Here is a 23,296-nt window from a genome sequence, read left to right as displayed (position 1 = left end):
TTTCTGGTTAAGAAAGCATGCAGAAACATAATTTTCACAACTAATTTATAAGTAAACATGTTATAGAAGGCTCTTTCCACCCAACGTATTTGTATTTTGTTAATTCTGAAGAATTTCTTTGACTGGGGATCGTCTTCGTGAGTCCTATCAAGAAAAAGCAAGATGATGTTTAAACGAGGTTTAAAGCACTATTTATTGAAATATGGTTTGCATTTAAGCAGGTTTAGGTACGAAGGCTGCTTCTGTCAGATTCACAGATGTCAAAATGTGAATTGAAGTATATTTTCTGCAATTGTGACCTTGAGCAACAGCAAATGAAAACAGAAGGTAAGCAGAAATCTTTCTTAGATGCATTATGCAGAAATGTCAAAGGGAGGTGACTGCAAAAAGGAACATTCCTGATGGTAAATTGTTAGGTGTGTATCAGAAATAAAATGTTCGCAGCAGTATTGACTTCTCTGAACAATAGAAACATGGGCTGTCACACTGGAAAGGTCCTTTCAAATCATAGAATCCTGCTTCTTTCTCTGCCGTGCACAATTTTGCTATGGCCTAGTTAGCTGTATTTATGAGACCCCTGATTTTGAGTCATAGCACATATCTGTTTCTTTAAAGGTAAGCAGCTTAGTGACATTTCAAAGATGGCATACTCAAGCAAAAACACCCTGGAAGCAGATGAGTGTACTTGTACAACATTACAACATCTTGTCCTTCCCTGAAGCACATGAGGAATTGCATGCTACTCTGGAGAATTAGGTATGCTTTGATGCCCAGGAAATAGCACGAGGGGGACTGGATACTGCCAAATGCAAGAAAAGTGTGTGGAACGCTTAAACTTGAAAAACAAGCTGCGTAAAGAAACCGTAGAGAACACACCTCTTGTCTTCTCTCATAACTGAAATGTAATTTTCAGAACTTGAAGTTCCTGAACTTCTCTGAGTTATGCCAGTGACAAAAAAGTGGCTTCTTTTTAAAGACCTTCTGAAGTAAAATACTGCAGATATTGTTATCACAGAAGCATCTTGCTAGCAGAGCTCACAGCTGGCACTAAGTGGTGGTTGCATATTTGCCTGCCTTCAACTGTTCCTCTGTCCTTCATCTTCCATATTTGAGCTTCTTCTAATCTGCTGCATTCTATTTCTAAACTTAAAATGCTTGTTGGTCTTACAGCCCAAATTCATGAAATAAAGAGGTTAGCCACCTTGAAGGCAAGAAACCATACTGCTCACCTGACCCCAGTTCAGTGGAATTGCTTTTTTAAGTAGTAAAAGAATCTGAGGAGTAAGTGCTACTTGCTAAGTCAAGGAAGTTACAGGTGTGTTTATAGAGGCAAGGGCGAAAACTTGTAAGCAAAATTTATTTCAGGTTGTTGAATAGAAGTCATTCCATTATCACCGTTTTTCACTCAGTGCTGCATTGAAATTCAGAAGGGAATGCCTGTCTGCCCCCTCTTCATTTTCACCAAGTGCTGATTCCAGTCAGAGCCTCAGGCTACTGGATTAAAGACCTCATTTCCCATACTTCCTGCTGGGTTCTGCTGAGAAAGTGAGTGTATCTGAGTAATTCACATCTTTTCTATCAAATATAGTGGAAAAAAGAGCTTATTGTACCCACAATTAGAGAAGCTGAGTAAACAGTCTGATTTCCAACCATTCTGGCACAGCTCATAGAATGGCTTGGGTTGGAGGGGACCTGGAAGAACATTTCGTTCCAGCCCTCCCTGCCATGGAAGGGCTGCCTCCCACCAGGTCAGGCTGCTCAGGGTCTCATCCAGCCTAGTCTTGAGCACTTCCAAAGGTGGGACATCCACAGCTTCTCTGGGCAGCCCGTTCCTGTGCCGCATCGCCTTCTGAGTAACAAGCTTCATCCTAACATCTACCCTAAACCTCTCCTCTTTTAGTTCAAAGCCATTCCTACTTGCCTTATCGCTATCAGACCATGTAAAAGTTCCTTTTACAAGGACCAAGAAGGTCCACCTCCTTCTTGTAAGCTCCCCAAAGGGCTTACACACTGTACTGAAGGCCACTGTGAAGTCTCCCTGGAGAGTTCTCTTCTTCAGTTCTTAAAAGCTGCTGTTGGAATATTGCATGTATGCCTATGCACAGATCCAGAGGCTTATTTCTTGGTAGCATAGTTCTTCAGAATCTGACATTTGCCCAACAGATCCATAGAAAGCCAGTTTGTCCCTGTTGCTGAATGCTAGCTAGCATGTGCCTGGAATACAGGAAACGTTATTATTATTGTTATCATTATTATTAAAGATCTCTGCAGCTGCTTTGCACCCTCATTTACAAAGCCTCATTTAGAACGAAAAAGTGTTCCAAATATCAAAGTTTTCTGCAGGGTGAAGTTTCTTGACAAGCTATGTTTTACAATCGTTGTTTCACGCATCGATAGTTGCTGTCAATAGCTCCTACAATAAGCTGCAAGTACCTGCTAAGGATGCTGCCATAGCAAGGTCTCATTAGAAGAAACAATTGTAGCTTTACCTTTCCTTTTGAAAAGGATGAATGCATGCTAGGAATAAGGAATGGAAAACTTCAACACTACTATTTTATAAATAAAGAGTGAAAAGAACTGCAACTGTTCAGCTATGAATTATCATGGAACTTTATGAATGCTTTTGCATGGATGAAAATCTTTTCAGAAAACTAAGTAGTCAAAGCTTGTTGTCTTGGAAACTTTCTGTGCTTCTAAAAGCAAATAATAATAAAAAGAATTAAGAAGAGGAAAATGTTAAGACTGCTGACACATACCTGGTGCTTGCACTGGGATTCAAATGTCACCCAGTGCTTCTAGGGCTATTTCAGCTGGGGGCTATTCTGTTGAGTTTAGCTTTTTTTGATAGGAAAATTAGATTCTAGGCCTGGTGCTTATGCTTGCTTTTAAAGGATTATATTCACGCTGCAGTTGAAGAGGTGAAAGTTACCTGGCCTTTTTTCACATTTAATTAATTAGAATTGAACTCTGAGGGTAAAATTGTTAATGAAATGTAAATGTAAAATGATGCTACTCTGGAAAAAAAAACAAATGTGCTCTGCCAAGAAATCCATTAGCTGAGTTTCTTATTTTCTCCTTAAACCTTTCATACTGAAGGGAAGCTTACCTTCTGTAAGGTTTCTGTTTTCTGTAGGAACTGTAGGTTCCAGCTCGCATTCCATAGCCTTCATATTTTTCATGTTTTTATTTTTACTTTAAATTACACTTCCTTCAATGCCTTAGGGGATATTAAAGATGAAAAGTAAAAGTAAATTAAGATAGAAATCCGTAGGGATACCCAGGGGATCTTATTCTAATTTATAACATCCTTCTTTTAAGAGAGTCTTCCAAGGTTGGGCAGGTATGTGGCACAGTTAACACAGAATAAATCTAAGCGCACTACCCTAGCAAAAGAAATATAATGCACACAGATTAACAAGGATTTAAAATCTGAAGTCCCAGCTTCATTAATATGATGTATTTTAAAGACTATTTCTGATTGTATGGAAATTAAGAAAATAAGTAGAGATATTGCTGCTGAAAGGTTTGTATTAACTCTGGTAAGGGAAACCTTTGCTTTATATGCAGTGTTAGTAGGGGAAGCTTCCTTTATCATCCAAGAACTGTCTTAATTCTGAAGAGGAGATGCTGGCTTTTTTTTTTTTTTTTTTTTTTTTTTTTTTTTTTTTTTTTTTTAAATTTTTTTAGAGATCAGCATCTTCCTCTTTAGGTCAAGGCTATTTTTACACTGAATTTTATGTTAGAAGAAAAGCGTGTAATAGATTTAAGTGGAAGCTTAAGTATCTTGAGTGATTGCTTGACTCTTGGCACCTTTAAGTGTTTTTCTTGAAAGAGCTTTCTTATTTGGAGTCTGGTTTGATGTTGGTAAGAATCACCAATGAAATGTGAGCTACATTTGATGATTTCATGCCTCTTACTAACTTGCTTTATGGAAACCCTGTGATTCTTTTGCAGTGTGCTCTCGAGAATACCAAAACTGAGATAGCTGAAAGGTGGATTTTATTCCAAGTCATGGTAGCTAAGGACTGACAAGAGCTCTCTGTTTACATACAGAGCAGACCATGTCATTGAAAGGCAGGAGGAGAGCTTCAAGAGGATCCTGAGTGAATTATGGCTTCCCCAGGGCTGAAAGTTCAATGTAGGTCTCATTTAGTTCAAGAGATTTACCTATCTATTTTGACAATCTGTAGTAAACTTCATTAGCAAAAAAAGAAGAAAAAAAAGCCTGTTCTGCAGCATGTTAGAGAACTAAAGTTAATATTTTAACTATAAATAATAAAACGGTGTTTTCAGACAACTGAGAATGTGAAGGAAAAGATGAAATTCCAAATTCTGCACAAACAAAGGGCTTGAGATACAGAAGTACAGTTTCACATGGCAGAAGCTGAGGGGGATGAGATGTTTGCACAACTCTTGCTCAACTCTTTGAAAGGGCAGATAACAGCAGGACAAGGGGAAATGGTTTGAAATTGAGGGAGGGGAGATTTAGGTTGGATGTCAGGGGGAAGTTCTTTACAGAGAGAGTGGTGAGGTGCTGGAACAGCTGCCCAGAGAGGCTGTGGATGCCCCGTCCATCCCTGGAGGTGTTCAAGGCCAGGTTGGATGGGGCCCTGGGCAGCCTGGGCTGGTATTAAGTGAGGAGGTTGGTGGCCCTGCATGTGGCAGGGGGTTGGAGATTCATGATCCTTGAGGTCCCTTCCAACCCTGGCCATTCTATGATTCTCAAAGACTCTTTTAACAACAATAAGCTTTTATTTCGGCCTTTAAGATGCAGTTATGATGGACAGTGTTAATTTTATGTGATCTTTGGCAAAGTTTGTTTTAAACTTTATTATTTTTTATTTCAGAGACAGTTCCTGAATGGTGCATTTTCTTTATACCAGTTTACCTTTTAAGATGATTTCCTACTCTCCTAGGTAAGATGAACCTACAAGTTTTTGTGTTGGGCTTGCGGAGCTCATTTGTGAACACAGTTCATATACACTTCTGTGGAAGCTTCTAAGTTAATATTCTTCTTATGTGTTAATAACCAACATAATTTTGAACTGCAGAACATTTAAAAAGATGACTTTTTTTCTCCTTTGTGCAGTTTCAGGTGGTTTTCTTCCCCTCCCCCCCAGTTAATAGTTCTTCCATCAACTCTACTTATGCACTCATGAGTAGCACCCATTTTGAGAGAAGTGCCTTACACCAAGTGAACAGCCTGTGAGCAGAAGTACAAAAATTGAAGCTTGGAGCTGGAACAAATCATGCAATAGCAACTGCACACTGATGAGTGGGCACAGCCTTTGAAAACATGAGGGACAAGTAAGTCTTTGAAAGTGTGCCAGTTCGTGTCTGATGTATCAAGTACTAAATGTGCATTGCTGGAGGAGAACTGATTTTTAGATGTCGCTTCAAGACATCATAGATTTTCAGAAGCAGGACAGCTTGACTTGCATCTTGTTAGTTTATTCACATACCAGTGGCGTTAGTTATTTTCCGATACATTACAGCAGTGTAGGCAGAATGGTTTCTAATTCGATGCAGTCTCTAGACATATCTAAACAGTAATTTCTCCAGGCAGCAGAGATTTATTTTTCTGTCAGCATTACTTGGAATCACAAAACTCAGAAGTCCTGCAATGATTTTTTTTTTTCTTTTTAAGGAATGATGATAAATGAGAAGTACAATTATTGTTTTTCTATTTTTTTTCTTTTTATTCTGTCTGTGCCTACTAGGGTTTTCAAAGAATAGGACTATTAAATGTCTGTCAAAGAAGTGAAATAGTACCCTTAGACATGGGGTATTGTCAATTTCTTTTGCATGAGTTGGGTTGTTGGCCACATCAGTTTTTTTAGAGGCTGAGATGCTGTAAAAAGTAGTATGTGTGCATATACGATGTACATGTAATGTATGTGTATAATATACTTGTGTATGCACACACACATTCCTTGAAATTCTGAGGAGCATCCAGAAATGTATGTTACACATGTATAGAAAGTAATAAATATATATTTTTAATAGGAGATGATATTTGCTCCTTTTCTTGACAAGGAGGTCACTAAGAGTGAAAAAAGCTTCAAAATAATGTTTCCTTGTTTATTCCTGTAGCATTAAAATTGTCTGGAAAGACAGTACATTTTCTTTTTTGATTCTGAGCTGCTCTGATGCAGTGTAAAAAGGATCTGTTCACTAAATTGAGGAAGAAATAACTGGAATAAGCTACGGAGGTAAAAAATGGGGCAGCTCAGTTAAGTGAGGCTGTCAATAACTGCCATAAACTGTAAGGAGTACAAATCTCTAGAAATATTAGTTGTTTTTGTGTTTTTTTTGTTTTTTTTTTTTAATTTTGAAAAGTCTCAGGCCTATTTTAAGGGCATATTTGTCAATTATCCAATTCTGTTTAACTGTGTCCCATAGAAGTACCATTTATCAGAAAGAAAGACCTCTGTGTGCTGCAGTTGCACAACTGGTAACTGATTTCTACTGGCTGAGGATTAAGTAGGTTAAATTTCCTCATAATTAGTGATACAGAATTAATTTATACACAGGCATTTCTTGCAACCATCCTACAGACCAAGTCCCTTCTTTTGGGAGCAATGTTGAGGGATGCTACTATGATAGATACACTGTCCTGTGTATATTGAGAAGGGGGACATAAGTCATGTTACTCTATATGCGTATAAGCCAGATTTAGTTTTATTTTCAGTCCCAGCTGTCTGTACAGAGCCTCAGGAAGTGGGTAGTTGACTGAATAACTGATGGGATAAATTTTCTTTAGGTACTAAAATAGCTACTATTTTCATTGGTCTCAGAAATGGTTCCTCTAGCTATATTGGAATATATTGGAATGCACTGTGGTTCCCTCAGCTAAGCTGAAGCTATATTGGAATGCACTATAACCATTTTAGTGATCAGATTTTGTTTTTCTGTACTTTTTGAAGGTTGGTTTTTGTGGTTCTATTGTTCTGTCGTTCTGGGATGTGATGAATTCTCAAGTTGGAGTTCTGAAAAAGCCTTTTATTTCATTTATCCTGAAATACTAAGTTCAAAGAATATTGTTTTCTTTTTCTGATTCTGACATTCTTTTTCTCCAATTTCTGAGGCTCCTGGGATACATCAGTGCATTAATTAATTCAGTGTGCTAGAGTAAAGTCTCATCAGGAAACTAATTCTTATAGTCACTGAATGTACTGAAAGAACTTTCTACTGCTGTGCCTCAGAACTTAGTTCTGCATTGTGCTGTACCTGAGCAGCATCCCCTATGTGGATACAGCATGCAAGAGCTAAAGATAGTAGTAGAATGAAAGCATGACTAAATAAAATTAAATACAATACTAAGTACATGCTAAATACCAAATTGAATGAAATTTACATGAAGGAATGTACTTATTGGTGACTTAAAACTTTTTCTAGCCTTAATTAAAATGTAAAGAAACCAGAAGTTAACAAGAGACATAGAAGTTCAAAAAAACTTTTTTGATGATTTATTATGTTATCACTTTATCACACCTCTTCATTGCCATGTTCTAACAGATTCTGGTCGGCTAATATAGAAGAACACGAGTGCACGCTCAACAGAAAACCACAACAGATTTATTGAGATTTTTTCATAAGGACTGTTGGGGCAGTACACATAGACATTGTAGTGAAGAATGTTAACTTTTTCCAGCTATTTCACTGAAAAATACTCAGACATAAAGTAAATAAACTATGTAAGAAAATTGAGCTCCATTAAAAATAAATTAAAATAAAATCAGTCTCTCCAGCAACATAATATTTTATGGTCTGCTCTTTTAACGTTATAAATGTACCAACATTAAATATTTATGGCTTAGGTGTTTAAAATAATCCCCTTGCTTTGCCTGTCAGCTTGCTGAACTCTATGGTCAAGGCAGAGACTCTTTGGTTTTACGTCCCTCTTGATTATTTGTCCTAGCTGAGTGATAAAAGAACAAATTACAGTATGCATGAAATCCAGCTCTATTTACAGTACAGATCTGGGGATCTGAAGGCTGGCAATATAGTTTGCAGTGATTTAAAAAATGGAGAGGAAATAATTTTTTTCTTTCATGAGTGGAAAAAAATCCAGCCTGTCAACAGCCACCTCTTACTGATTTTTGTTAGCCTTTTTATAGAAAAATCATTTTTTTTCTCTATTACTGAGTTGTACGTGGGGTTGCATGTTTTTTATTTCTTCCATCACATTTTGTTGCTGTTGTTTTTACAGTCCCCTACCATGCAGTGCCACCAAGGACACTGAAGTCAATAAGCACTGAAAAAAAAAAAGCACAAGCAAAAAACAAAGCCAGCAATAAGAAAACAAAAACCCCACTTTCCTTTGGAAAAAAAAAAAACATCCGTTTACTTGTCTGTTGATCTATCTATACATACAAAGGTGTACTTGTATATATCTGAACACAATTGGTTCTCTTTGTTTCATTTTTGACCCTTCCACTCTGTACCCTACCCATACCTTCCAGGCATGCTTACTGAAGACCGCAGTAACTGCCGTATTTTGGCATTTTTATAAATGTAATGATTGCAGTTGTAGATCAAGAAGAAACCACGGGCTACTACTAGCTGTTCCCTGATGGCTTTTTATGCTTTCTGTTCCTATTAATGGTCATCCAAACAAACAAAAGCTTTTGAAACTATGTGGAGAACAGAATTGCTTGAAAACCAAGTGTTTTGTTTCTAAGAACTCTTTGGTTAGAAAGAAGAAATATTGCAATCTCAGAATTCATGATGGCATTCTGATTGGAGAAACTTGCTAAAAAAGCAAGCCAAGAGAAGAGCTTACAACTTGCTCTCTTTTTTTTCCTTTTCCTCTCACTCTCCCCCTTTTTCAACTGTGGCTGTAACAACTGAGTAGTATCACAAAAAGCTCGGTTATGATGGTTATCTGGTTTTGCTGTCTCAGACACCATCTACGTACAAAGTTGAATCAGAGATCTGAAATATGTAATTCCATTACCTTTATACCACGCTGTCTGTACTTCTCTGGTATTTTTCTTCTTTTTTTTTGTCTGCTATCTCTAGTACTTTTCACATATATTGTTTTTTATGTTTCTATTTTTCAAGCACTCAACATTCATCTTGTTAGAAAGAGCCAATTGTGGGATAGCACTGATCATTCCCAGAACAGCCGATGACATGAGAAACAGGTCAGTTAAATGCTAATATTCTGGGGTAGAACGTGAAATTTCTCATCTTCCAAGCTCAGGATTGCAAAGTTACTTGTGACATTATATAAAGTTGTGCCTGAATGAAAGGGTCCATTCACTCTGTGATTGAAAACGTCATATTCAATCTAAGCTAATGTTCTTTCTACTGTTTGAGCCATAAGTGGAAAACGTTAGAAACAGTGGGACCCAGCTGGATCTCTTTTCTCATTTATGCCAATAATGCTACATGCAGGTCAAGGAAGCTTGTGTTCTTTCAAAACACGCAAACCATTTATAACAAGACAGATTGCTCTTCCTCAGTATTTTAGCATCTTCATAAGTGGAACAATTGCAGTTTCAGATTAAGAAGAAAATACGGGTAGGGCAGCTGTCTTGTTTGTGCATAATTAGATTTTTATGCATGCTGTTCATATAAATGTGAACAACCGTTCATTTCTGAGAGAAACGAACAGAATGCATTAAATACTATGTGTCTGGCTTAAGGTTGCAGAAATGTGCTATATTAGCAAGCCTGGTGTTGCTTCTTTTATCTGTAGCTCTTAGAATAGCTGCACAGGTTATTTCTGACTTAGTTGACATGTTTATGAATGAGATGTGGTGTCTTTGCCCCATTTATTTATCTATCTACACACCTATCCACTTGTTCATTTATTTATTAAGCCATTGCTGTCTTCGTTCAGCGTTCACTAGTCCCTCCAACACATTTACATTTGACTGTAAAAAGACAAAGTTACAATGATTTACAGAGTGTAAAAATTCTTCATATTGAAAGTGTTTTACTGTAGGAAGAGAAAAATATTATTTGACATATTGCTGTTACTTGAATTCAGAAATCACACTTAAAAACAACGTTTATGCAGATTTACTCTTTCATAAACATATTCTTTAATGTCTTCATTACTTACTATTCCAAGATTTTTATTCCTAACCTTTTTATAGACATTAAATATTCAAAGAAGAATAAATGTTACTTGAAGGAACTAGAATTGTTTTGGCACAGTTCAGTAGCTTCACATTTGTAATATGGGGAGACAGATGAAAACTCCACATCACTACATCCCACTTTTACTTGAATCATGCAGTTCAAAATTAAATGTTCGACTGCTGTAACAATTTCCAGACATCTTAGACATTATACCTAATATATTCTCACAGAAAAGAACACAGTAGTATAGTATCTCTAAACTTTAGCAGCCCGAAATATTCCTATTTTATAGTATTTTCTTGGTACATTTGTTTCTTTTTCATGTTTTCTTAAGTTTTTGTAAGAGGTTAAAAGCCTTCATAGATTTCTGCTTTCCCTTTCCTTTTGTCTTTTAAATAAGTTACTGCTGGCTGAATCATCTCTTATTTGGCAGTAGCCAGTATTAGAAAAAAAAAAAGAGGGGAAAAAAAGAGCTGTGGTGGTGGGCTGGATATTTTACTACATTATTGGCCTAATGAGGTCAGACTTGTGAATATTTAGGGTCAGATTGCTAAAATGCACTTAGCACTTTTCTTCTGGTCTATATTCCCCAGCTCTAGAGCAGCTGACTGCTGGTTTGTCTGCGGATGCTTGGACCTTTATTTGCTCTGAACGGTGCACTTAGGGATGGTGGAGCTTTGTAGTTCTTTTCCAGATGAATGTGGTAAGTGGAAAAACATTCACATCTGTATTGCTAAGGCAGTAATAAGTTTCTCTGTCAGGTGATGTGAAGCACAAATATTTGGATTAAAATAACAATTTATGTTTTATCATATCTTTATCAACTAAGGTCTCATGAAGCACAGGTGTCTACTATCTGCATTGCATTTTTTTTTAGCCTTAATTTATAACTCATGTAATGTACAAAGAAGGAATCATATGGTTTCAAATACCAAACTGTTGATATTTATTTCGGCTGTTAACAGGTGAGAAGTAATGGTTGGTCATTTATATATTGGCACCAAAGTTATATAAGCATATGAAAGGATGGATTATCGCAGTAGCATTTACACTGCTGTTATAAATAGCCTGACATAAATTATCTCAGCAAATATTTGATTGCTCTGTTTTCATGGTTGCTAGATTACCATAATAGCTTTGAATAGAACATAATAATATGTAACCAAAAAGTAAACAAAAGTATGAACAATTCTTTTTCTTTGGAAAAAAAATAATAATAATAAGAGAAAAGGCACCGCAGCTGCAATCTTGCGCACTCCTTTTTTCATATTCGTAAATGAACAAGAGAAAAACCTTGAGAATGTATCATTTGCAATACCTATTTGAACAGCCAGTGCCACGAGTCCTCCACATTAACACACTGTCATCAAAGAAGAAGCGTTGGGGCCTTTTGTTTTAATTCTGTCCCTTGACCAAAGTTTATTGCTTGCTCTGAGGTCATAACGGCTCTGTTTAATTGAGACAGTAGAATCAGAGGTGCACCATGTTTCTCTGATTATGAAATAGTCATTTTTACACATTGAGCTCTTGGGAATATCTTACTGAATGATTTATGCTGCAGATGTGAAAGTTCAGAACTGACTCAGAGTTCTAAAAAGAAAATATAACAAGAATGTGTAGCTACTTGTTTTTAAAAGCATCCAGCACTTGAAGTTTTATTTTTCATGTCTTAATGTAAAAATATTCCTATATTTCTGCAGCATAACTTCAAAAAAAACCTCCTATAACCAACAGCAAGATCTAAATGAGCAATTCTTAATTGTTTTTTTAGTGTGAAAACGTTTGGACTAGAATCAAAGAACATTAATCATTTAAAAAAATTCATGGCATCCTATGAAAGCGTAAATTAAATTTGGAAAAATATAACTTATGTAGGTGTAAGCATATATGTTTGTAATTAAAAATCAAGAATTATAGTGTTCTACCATTGATGAGAATAGGATTCTGTGACTGGTAAGTATTTAGGCTGCTGTATCTCTGAGAAACGCATGAACAGGTCAAATTAAAAAACAATCTCAGTCTCAGGTTTTAGTACATTAATTCTCATGTAGGTCTTGAAAATAAATTAAAATTTACCAGATCATTAAGTTCTTTTATAGGTTCTTTCCAGGTGTGCTTTCCAGGCACTTAGCATCAATTCCCTGACTCTTAAGCACGATGGCAATTTTTGCTTGTATTCAGGATGCTGACACTGTGCCAGGAAGCTTACGTTCATGAGAGCAAAACTGTGCACTGGAGTTGTACATGTCCAGAGTGATGGTGGGTGTCCCACCCCTGGAGACATTCGAACTTAGGCTGCACAGGGGGAGACATTCGAACTTAGGCTGCACAGGGCTCTGAGGAACCTGATTGAGATGTAGGTGTCCCTGTTCATTGCAGGTGAGATGGACTGCGTGGCTTTTAAGGGTGCCGTTCAACTCAGTTCTGTGATTTTAAGGTAGCAGTGATTAGTGGATTTCCTTGAGATGTAGTGCCAGGTTATGGATGTGGTTATGGAAGGTTTTTTTCCCAGCAGAGCTTCCTTGGCACAATCGGAGAATATAGCATCACTGCTCAAATCATGTTAAAGATTCAGCTAATTAATTCAGTTTTCCCACCAATATTTCTTCCTTATGCTTCCTCATTTAGTCTTGCTGGAAATAATATTCTGCAAGTGCATCACATTGTGCTGCTTGCTGTGGGCCTGATACTGCAGTCATCCTGATTACAGAGGAAGTAAATTGCTAAATATATCCTGTTTGTTGTAAAGTGGGGAAGGAGAGATGGAAATGCAAAAGTAGCTCCATAGAGTGTGAAGATGAGCTGCAGCCGGGGCTTATTTTGTGACAGCTGGGAACCTGTCTCTGTTGAAGGGACTATGGTCATTCCCAGCTTCTGCATTAACCCAGCCTCTTGTTGGATGCATGGTTTGCTCTAAAGTGTCTGAGGGCTTCCATATGGCTACATGCAGAGGAAAGTCTTAAGTACGTCAAGAAATCAAATAGGATTTCAACAGTCAATTGATCTGTTTGCACTTTGCTGTGATGAAAACCAAATATCTGTATAGTTAGACTTTAACCAGCGTAGATATATCACAGGGAGCAGTGATAGAATTATTTCTTGCTTATTTGTGCAAGAAAGCTGCTGGAAAGGTTATATTCTCACATGTAGTGCATAGGTAACAAATACATGTACGAAGTATGTGAAAGAAATTGTACGTGTTCTTTTTTCCTCCTACCTCTTTGTCTTGGATGTGCTAAGCCTGTAAGACAGACCAAAGCTGGATTTTTTCCTCTGTGCCAGCTGAAGGATCTTACACAAATAAAAAAACTGCAAAAACCTCCCAAAAGGAATGGGTATGAGTTGACACTGCAAAAGTATTCAGCAATTATTTCAGCAACAGTAAGGAGTATGTGTGTTGAAAATATGTCAGTTTGGTACTGCATGGGAACTGCTGAATCATGGCCTGAACCTCTGATTGATCACCTGAGGTGAGCAATGAGCCCTGGGACCACAGGTGAAGGCAATTCACCTGTGCTGCTGGAAGGGATGGAGCCTGGCTGCATCTCTCCTAGACCCATTTAAGAGCTGACTACCAGTAGGAAAGGATTTCTTCTGGAGATTCCTCCTTTGGAGTTTCATAAGCAAGCCCAGGACAAGGGTAAGCATTCTATCTATTCTGTTTTTGGTATAATAACTTGCTTAGCCAACCTCTCTTGTTTATTTCATAATTATAACATCTGTGTATTCGTTGATTATACAGATACTCTGTTGCTTTCAGTGAAATGACCATCTTTTGTATGGTTGGAAAAATAAAGATACTGCTAAGATTTAAAGAAGTAGTAGTAATAGAATAGTTATCAACCATTTATTCTTCATAATTAAAGATTTGAATAATACTTACTGCCATGTATTGCTTGCACACATTCAACTGCAAATAATGAATGACAGTGATTATATAAATTGTATTTACCCAAGCATGCGTATGTCCTTGAAACATTTGCATGTGAGAAAGAGCCATCCAAGTGAACAAAGGAGCATCTCATTCTGGTCCTACGGTTAGACATCAAGCTTTTTGAAGCTCAGATTTTGCTCTGGATTCTCCCAAAAATTCCAGTTCAAGTCTAGCTCTGGGTTGCCAGTTTAAGCTGCCCCACTGGGCTGAATAAGCTCACTCTGATGAGATTCCCTCCTCCAGTTAAAATCATACTGGGTTGAAAAGGACCACAATGCTCATCTACTTTCAACCTCCTTGCTGTGTGCAGGTCACCAACCAGCAGACCAGGCTGCCCAGAGCCACATCCAGCCTGGCCTTGAATGCCTGCAGGGATGGGGCATCCACAGCCTCCTTGGGCAACCTGTGCCAGTGCCTCACCGCCTTCTGGGTGAAAAACTTCCTCCTAATCTCCAACTTCAACCTCCCCTGTCTCAGTGTAAGGCCATTCCCCCTTGTCCTATCACAGCCACCAAATAAATAAATGAAGTGGTGGCCTTTCCAGACACCCTAATAAGCAACATTCCATAGAAATAAAGGGTTATGTGTTATGGGTTGCTAATGCTTTCCAAGGAATTCCAATATTTGCTGCTGGATTTAAAGGTACAAGAAATTATTAAGAGCACACCTGCTATGGGTGTGAAGTGTAGGATCAATATTTTACTTCTTCATTTAATGATGTTTTAAATGATTTGAGAGGACTTTTTTAAGTTAGAAGTTAATGGGTGAGACATGCACAGAACTAATCTGTGGTGCATGCGCCAAAGCAGTTTCCTGGAACCCAACTCAGTAAGCTCAGTGCAGCATGGTAGGTAACAATGCATGGCATGCAAGGTTTGTAATGAGAGGGGGGGGGGGGGGGAAAGCCAGTGTTTTAGTCTCATGTTTTCATCATTACATTCCTTTGTAGTTTTGGCTTTTCTTTCTCCTGACGTTATACTTACATAATTTTTTTCTCAGTGAAACACCTTCACTTAATAAAATATCATGGTGTCCAGCTGCTGCTTGAGACCTTCACATGTTAAATTATGAAAACATTTTTAGAGGTTATATTGGGAGGAAATATGTGCAGTGGTTTTCATAAGCAGATTAGAAATTTTAAGTAATACTTTTTCTGTGCAAAATGTCAGCTGACTCACATACATACACATATGCATATCTCTGCATTCGTGTAAGATGTTCACAATGCTTTTATCAGTATAATCACACCCAGTGAGGGTTTGCTTTGTATTCCTATCACTTAATCTCTTAGCATTAGGGAAGTTTGTATTCCCATCACTTAATCTCTTAGCATTAGGGAAGTCGTTTTTAATTTTTGTTTACATTTTTTCTAAGAAACATTTTGTAGTTTGCAGCTAAAAGGATATATATATTTTTTTCTCCTCCCCTCCCCATTAAAACTGTGCAAAGCTTGATTTCTTTATGTAATTGAAGGTCATTGTGGCTGCATAATGGCTGCACTTGAAGAGCTTGTGCTATACATGAAAGGACAAGCATAGTGCTATGCATTTGGCTTCTAAAGTACATTTAAGTTAATAAGAGCCTCACAGTGTAGCTGGAACTAGAGCACAAAGTGGGGAAAAAAAAACAAACCAACAACAGAAAGAGAGAGAAGCATGTGCCAAGGAAGGAGGGATCCTGCATTTTAAGAAGTGGTTTCTAAAATAATTCCTCTAGCTGTTTGTAAGCACTGCATAGCTGCTTGTCCGTTGGGAGCAGTGGGTGCAGACTGCTTTGCAAGGTGAGCGGAGCAGTGAGAGGACGGTGACAGGAAGGCAGGATGTTCTGCCTGTAGTCTAGATGTTTTTTCTTATTATTCTTTACAGTAGTTATGAATGAGAGAATAATCTGACTGCAGATGCTTGTAAAGACTACAGGAGTTGTATTTAAATTCTTTTCTTGTGAAGTTCTGGTTTTTTTTTATTTTAAGACTTCTGTTCTTGCTGGTGATGCTTTGTGCTACAAACACAAGTGCGTTCAAGCAAAACTGATCACACCAGAGATCACACACACTTGAAAACAGACAGTATGAACAGACAACTTGTGTTTAGTGAAGTCACTTACTACTTAAAGAAAACTCATCAACTTTAAAAGATGAGAGTTGGACGCATGACCTGCGCATCTGGGTTTTTTGGGAAAAAAAAATTATCAGCAAATCCAATAATTATGGAACTTCATGGTTGTAATTTGGAAAATCCTGCTTGTTATCACAGAGTGGTTTGAGTTGGAAGGGACCTCAAAGCTCACCCAGTCCCAATACCTACTATGGGCAGGACTGCCTACACCAGCTTAGCTGCCCTGGGCCCCATCCAGCGTGGCCTTGAGCACCTCCAGAGATGTAGGCTTCTCTGGGCAGCTGTGCCAATGCTCACTACCCCTTTATTTTCAAGTTAAAAATGAAATAAAAAATATCCAGACAGTAAAAAGATCGTCTTCCTTTTAAGCCTTCAGATTAATAAACCACAGAGAAATCACTTTACTTTTGCAAAGAGTCTCACGGGAATACTTCCTATGAGAAATCACTGAAGGTAAAAAGCTTTTCTGTTTGTTTCCAGTTGGAAAAGAGTGTTTATAAAACACAGTGGATCTATCTATTCTCTAGCCAGCAATTGCCAACAGACCAACAAGTAAATCAGGCTCAAAATTTCTATCTGTTAAATGTGGTAAATTTAGCCATATGACTGGATTTGTTAGTGAATATTTTCTCTTCGTCGGTACTATGCTCAACATGAATATTTATCTAAGGTGTATTATTGTTCATTATTTGCCAGTGCTTATATTGTTATATAGCCACAAAAAAAAAAAAGGGAGCTGCACAGCAAAGTCATAATACTGTTTCCACAGAACCACAGTGTTTTCAGGGGACTGACTATTCAAATAAACACCCAAGCTATATCACTGGAGGATTTTTCCTTTATTAACAACATCCTTGCTTTCTGATGATATTTATTTGCTGTGTAAACTATTTTTCTCTAGTTGGCTTTCTTTTTTTCTTTTTTTTTTCTAATTTTAAATTCTGCTTCCTCCTTCTTTTCTTTTTTTCCCCTCCCCAGTGGCTCTCTAGAGTTATAGTATCTCTCTACATTCCTACTTAATTCTTGGCTACTGCCAGAAAACATAGCTCATAGAACATAGTGATTATATAAGTGAGTTATTTCTGAGAAGTCTCAGGATTGCTTGATGCTTTGTTAATGACCAACATCAAGAACACAGCAGTGTTCATTGAGTAGTCTAGGTTTAAGAACAGTTTGATGTTTGGAAACCCTAGGCAGATGGGAGGAGAAAAAGAAGGACACAAGGACACGGTAATGAGTTGCTAAAAACTCACAATGTGTGAATATCTATCTTGAGCTCATCTGAGTGTGCTTTTGTACTTTAAACTACAGCATCTATCTACCCTGATATTTTCAAAGTTCTATAAACTTCCAAATGTTATTATTATTATTATTACCCCCCCCCCCCCCCCCCCCCCCTTCCTTCAAGAGTGATCAATGGATCTTGATTTTCTTGCTCTACAGTGTGATCATGTTGATCCACCTCAGATTTGGGCTATTCCTGCTTCCTCTGTTCTGGATGAGCTCCTCCAACTAAGACTCTACCAGGCTTTTATTTTGTGTCTTCTACAGTCTCCTCTTCTTGTCCCATCATGTATTGTTTGCTGAAACCTACTCTATGCATTTCTATGTCAAATTCCTGGGCGTACAGCTCATAAGTACTGTGGCTTTCTTGCCATACGAAGACCACTCACTGAAGTGGCTTACTTCTAGAGAATTCAACGTTACCTCTCTCTTCCCATCATGTACCTAAAAACAGCTGTATCTTTGGGTCAGTCAGTTCAGAGGTCTCTCAACTCCAGTCTTTGACCAGATGCTCTTTAACAACTGTGTGGTAGCAGTGATGTTGGAATGGTTTATGTCTTGTAGATGTATGCAGTTGCACAGATTTCTTAGAAGATGTAAAGGGTAAAAGGCTCTGTATCTTAAGCCCTGAGCAGATAACTGAAGCACAGAAGAGACACACTCATGTGGCATATATTTTTTCTGATTGCTGAGTCATATGTAACCCTGACAAGCTGGTAGGTTCATGATCAGGTATTATATTTTATGAGTATCTACTTCTGTCAGTCCAGAAGAATGTAAGTCACCTTTGTAAATATAGTTCTTTTGATATCAGCTGCAAACATAAATGCTCTCTAGGTCTGCACATCATGTATGTGATATCCTAGGAGTTACTATTTCTTTTTATTCTGTATCTTTTATTCATCATACAAAAATATTGAAGGATAAAAAAACCCATCTGTATGTGAACTGCTGAATCAGGGTCTGAACCCCTGATTGACCACCTGAGGTGAGCAATGAATCAGCCCTGGCAGCACAGGTGAAGGCAATTCACCTGCCCTGCTGGAAGGAGTGGAGCCTGGCTGCACCTCTCCCAGACCCATTTAAGAGCTGACCTCCAGTGGGGAAGGATCTCTTCTGGACATCCACTCCACTGGAGTTTCGTAAGCCCAGGATACAGGTAAGCATCCTATCTTTTCTGCTTTGGAGTAATAACTGCGCAGCCAAGCTCTCTGGTACAGATGTAGCTATAACATATGTACATTCATTGATTGTACACCCATCGTACTCAGTATGAGAGGCTATTATTTAGTGTTACTCAAAACTTTTCAGTGTGTGGGATTCCCGAAGGACCTTAGCTTGTAGCCAGAAGTACACTGAAATATATGTGCTTTTGGGGCAAAGTGCCCTTCGTCAGCAATAGATGCATCAGAGAAGCTGAACACAGTGTGTAATAAGAAATGAAGCCTCTGCGTCCAACCAGATGTACAAAACCAGGTAATTACCCAGCTAGATTTTGACCAAGGTTACTGGTCACAGTAACTTTAAGGTTTTGAAGGAGTAGTGATGGAGCAAATTAGATTCATGATCCCTAAAGAAAAAAAAAAAAAAGCTACACTCAAAAATATTTTTAGTTTCATTATAGACTTCAATTCAGTATTTCCTTGGAGACTTGCAGCCATCGTATCTAAGGTCTAAACACGTCAGAATATGGAAAATAATCTGCCTCGTTGCTGCAGCAGGATGTAAGCGTTTTGTCAATTACATGTTCCTGGAAAGGGTGAAAAGACTGTAATTAAAGAGAAAAAGAAGCTCTTAATTGCCTCTCAAAGCACCAAGAGGAAAAAATGCCTCTTGAAAGCATTTAAAGGCTAAGTGTTAATGTGTTAAGGGACCATTCATTTTTAATTAGGTTTATAACATATGGGATGCTGTGTATCAGACATCGCTGAGTCCTAAGTGCTAATAATTAGGGTTTATATTTACAGAAGGCGTAGTGAGGAAGAGGCAGCTCAGTTTGTATTTATAGAGTCTGGCTTTTGTTTCCTCAGCTACTGGTTCCATCCAGATTTTACATCTTCCATTTACTAATTGATACAATAATCTGTATTCCGAATACAATAGTGAGGTTTCAGAATAATATTTCCACATTTCCAAACTGCTTCTGCTTACTCTAAGGACATACCATATGCAACTGTGAAACAGAATAATGCATGAATTTTGCTTACCAGGTTGTATCACAGCTTGTTGTTGTTTGGAAACTCTGGTATTAATGCAAAATTTGTATCAGAATCTTCTTGAGACACAGTTTATGACTCACAGATGTAGTATTATCTATTAGTTCCTTGTGAGGTTTTATCCATTGATTCTTAACTAACTAAATTATCTCTGATTTTCTTTGCTAATGCAATTTTTATGGAGAATCAACGTAGTTCCTTGCTCTTAGCTACTGTCTGGGAACAAATAATTACTTAAGAAAGCCTTATCTCCAGGATGATATATAAGAGCCATTAAAGGCTGCTAATGAGAAAAGGATGAAGAAAGAAAAGTGTATTTCTGCAACTGGAGAACTTTGGGGAACAGGTCAGTTACCAGGGAATGGCAGAATGACAGCCCAGGTTGGCAGGGGATGTGCTACATCCTTGGCATGCTCAGAGTCAGCCATTTTGAAAGTAAAGGCAACGCACCTCCCTAGCAAGCCTTGAAGATGAGATGGAGGCAGAAGCAGCAGACGTGTGTTAGGATTGTGAAGGAGAATTCTCCTGCCCCGTTTCATGGCATAAATCAGGGGACCAGAATTGAACTGATTTGAACCACTTTCAAACGTTTCAATGGAAGAAAATCTAAAATATGTTTATAAAATATGTTCTCTTCTTCAATATGAAAAGCAAACTAGCAAACGCAAAAAGCCTTGCTAGGATTAATGACAAAAATTATTCTCTAACTGCATACTTGTCCTCTCAGTTTATTTCTGTCCATATTCAGAAGAATCATTTCCCTTTATGGGCATGCATGGACATCTTGCATTTGGCAAAACTGAGATTCTGGAGAGTACTGCTAATCCTGTTATCTGGGCTTGTGCAAGAATGTGGCCTCCAAGTCCACAACTGGAACAAATATTTCAGATATCTTTCCCTTCTTGTATGAAACCTGATTTATGAATTGCTTACTGTATCCAAGCTCCTTGTTTTTGAAGTAAGGTCAGAGAGGCTTATGCATTTCTGAGATACCAAGCTTCTGTATTCATTCTGTAAATAAATATAAGATGATTTTAAAAAATAAAAATATTTCAAAAAATGAGGCTACTTCACAGATGTGAAATACTTCAAAGTGAGATCTAAGCAATAGATTTTCCTCAAATGCCACACAAAGGACTAACCTGTAGTTCGTTATAAATCTTTGTGATAGAATTTATCAATGGAAGAGGTGTGATAACAGACTTTGTCAGCTATTGCTTAAGCATTTTGAAGTTCAAAATATCCCTGTTCTAATTCTTAGTAAAAATAACCATATAACCAGCATATATGTATAAGATAGCACTGATTCTAGTCATTTCAAGTAAGGAGAGTAGAAGGGTTTGAAAATGAACCCATTTTTCTTACTCTGTAAAGCATCCTTGTCTTAACAATGATAATCTAGTAACAAAAAGAGGGATGATTTTTCTTTTGCTATGTCAAGCTGTACTATTTAATACAATAACTTTTGACTTCTTAGATCAATAACGCATTCTTATCAGCAAATTTTTAAAGCAAACTAGTGATAATGTCATGTTTATTTAATTTCAGTCATTAATATTCAGGGATGAAGTAGACTGTACTCAATATCATTTGTATAGGATCTCCTAGCAGGGTTCAATTATTTCTTGAATATCTTTTTCTGTTGCTTTCAGTATATGTAGCAGTTCTTCCTTTAAGGAACTAAGTTCTTTACAGAGAGAGTGGTGAGGTGCTGGAACAGCTGCCCAGAGCTGTGGATGCCCCGTCCATCCCTGGAGGTGTTCAAGGCCAGGTTGGATGGGGCCCTGGGCAGCCTGGGCTGGTATGAAATGGGGAGGTTGGTGGCCCTGCATGTGGCAGAGGGTTGGAGCTTCATGATCCTTGAGGTCTCTTCCAACCCTGGCCATTCTGTGATTCTGTGTGATTCTTTCTGACTGATTAACATAGAAAAATTTGACACTCAATGCAGTGGGCTCTGTGACTGAGTCAAATCAATTCCTCCAGATATATGTGGTTGTGAGCTAAGAATAAGCATCCTGTTTCTTAATTGCATCATAGCATTTGAGGGAACCTTTTCAGAATTTGCCCATTTTATCACCAGGTGTAAAAAACACAGTTCTGTTTAATGGTAATATCAAAGTCCAAACATATCAAAAATGTTGGTTTCCTAAAACTGAATGCTTTATGCCAAGATTAACAATAACAAAAGGAAGCTAAAACCGTAATACATACTGTGTCAAGTCTAGAATGTTCGCTGTTACATAAGTGAAATTCTCAACAACTGCATTAAATTTTTCCCTTGTGAGAGGAGACAACAAATTTGAACTGTGCTACTGGTGTCTCAATAAAATGGTGCAGTTATTGTCCTTCTGTTTGTCTGTTTTGCAAATAAGCTGAAACTGCCAGATTGCGTTCCCCTCTCCTGCTCTGCCATTCTCCCCCCTTTCCCCTTCCCCTTTTTGTTCCTTCTGTCTCTGCCAGTAGAAAAATAAAGTAGCTGTAAATACTAAAACCATTCATATCAGGCCGTTATTTCAAACACGAGACAGCAAAGTCTGCAGTGTTCACTGCAACAGTTAGAAGGACCTATCAAGAATGTTTTTCATATGCAGAGAAGGCAGGCACCTGAGCATCATGCTCCATGCTATTATTGCTCCTGGTGCAGCCAGTGATCTGGCTCCCTGTAGCTGCTGCAATGCATACTACTCCTTTGTGCCACCTCCCAGTGACAGCAGGCTCACACTGGATTTTCTCAGTCCAAAATGAACAAAATGAATCTCTATTCCCAAACAGCCAAAATTACTAGAGCAGAAAGTGATTAAATTCTGCTTGGTGTTCTGCAGTGTGGCTGGAGCATCAAGAGGACACTGAGGACAGAAATTAGATATATATTTGCAATATGACAGTGCGTTCCCGTGCTGCTGACCCAGTTCCTCCTGGCAGCAGTTCAGCTAAACTCACTTAGGCAGATGAATTGGAGATGCCCTTGCTATATGTGCTTAACCTCTGCTGGCTCTAGGCTGAATAGAGATTGTGTGAGTGAGGAGGGGTAAATGCACTATTGCTGGGGCAGTATTGTGTATTTATAAGACAAACTTCCTTATCCTTCCTGGAAAAATCTATAAATGCTGTTCACTGAGACTGAACTGAAATGGTTTACAGAAGCATCTTCTGTTTGCCTTTTTTTTTTTTTCTTTTTAATTAAATGCATGTTTCTCTAGGGAGAAACTATCTCCCTATCTTCTGCTATCCCTTGAGCTTTTTGTTTTCCTTGTTTAGTTCTTTCTTTTTTATTTATTTATTTATTTATTTTCCTTCTCTCTTTCTGTCTGTTTGGAGAGCTGCACAGGAGCCCCAGAGTGGGTGGTTTTGCAGCATGGGCTGGGGATGTTCCTTGCTGCCAGTTCATCTTTTTATTCTGGGAACTCTGTGTTCCTGGTTTCACTCTTTAGCCTGCTGTTGTTGTTAAGACAAATCTTTCCAGGAATATCTGTAAAGTTTCTGCTTTAAAACTGTCCTGATGCTGGAAATAGCAGTTCCTAGGCACCTCTGTGGGGATGAGATTGCAGTCGCAGGGTCAGTGCTTCCACTATGTATCAGCTGTTACAGTGACTGGCTTCTACCTGAAATGTGCACTGCCTGCCTTTTGCAAAGTGGTGGCAGAGCACAAGATC

The 23,296-nt window shown here is 38.0% G+C and overlaps 1 long non-coding RNA gene across 2 annotated transcripts in view; it reads left to right on the top strand.

The window, feature by feature from the left end:
• Positions 1-226: 226 nt before the first annotated feature.
• Positions 227-23,296, top strand: part of LOC125692178 (uncharacterized) — a 59,262-nt gene continuing 36,192 nt past the window's right edge. The window contains exons 1-6 of one of the 2 annotated variants that reach the window (XR_007376502.1): positions 227-327; positions 4,054-4,138; positions 4,848-4,916; positions 5,090-5,307; positions 9,067-9,149; positions 10,689-10,798. This is a non-coding gene — a long non-coding RNA (uncharacterized LOC125692178). Of the gene's footprint in view, positions 328-3,954; positions 4,139-4,847; positions 4,917-5,089; positions 5,308-9,066; positions 9,150-10,688; positions 10,799-23,296 lie in introns of both variants that reach the window. The other variant, XR_007376501.1, reaches the window with a different exon arrangement.

The sequence above is a fragment of the Lagopus muta genome, chromosome 4, assembly GCF_023343835.1.
Source record: "Lagopus muta isolate bLagMut1 chromosome 4, bLagMut1 primary, whole genome shotgun sequence".
NCBI lineage: Eukaryota > Metazoa > Chordata > Aves > Galliformes > Phasianidae > Lagopus > Lagopus muta.
This window is presented reverse-complemented; position numbering and strand designations above follow the sequence as displayed.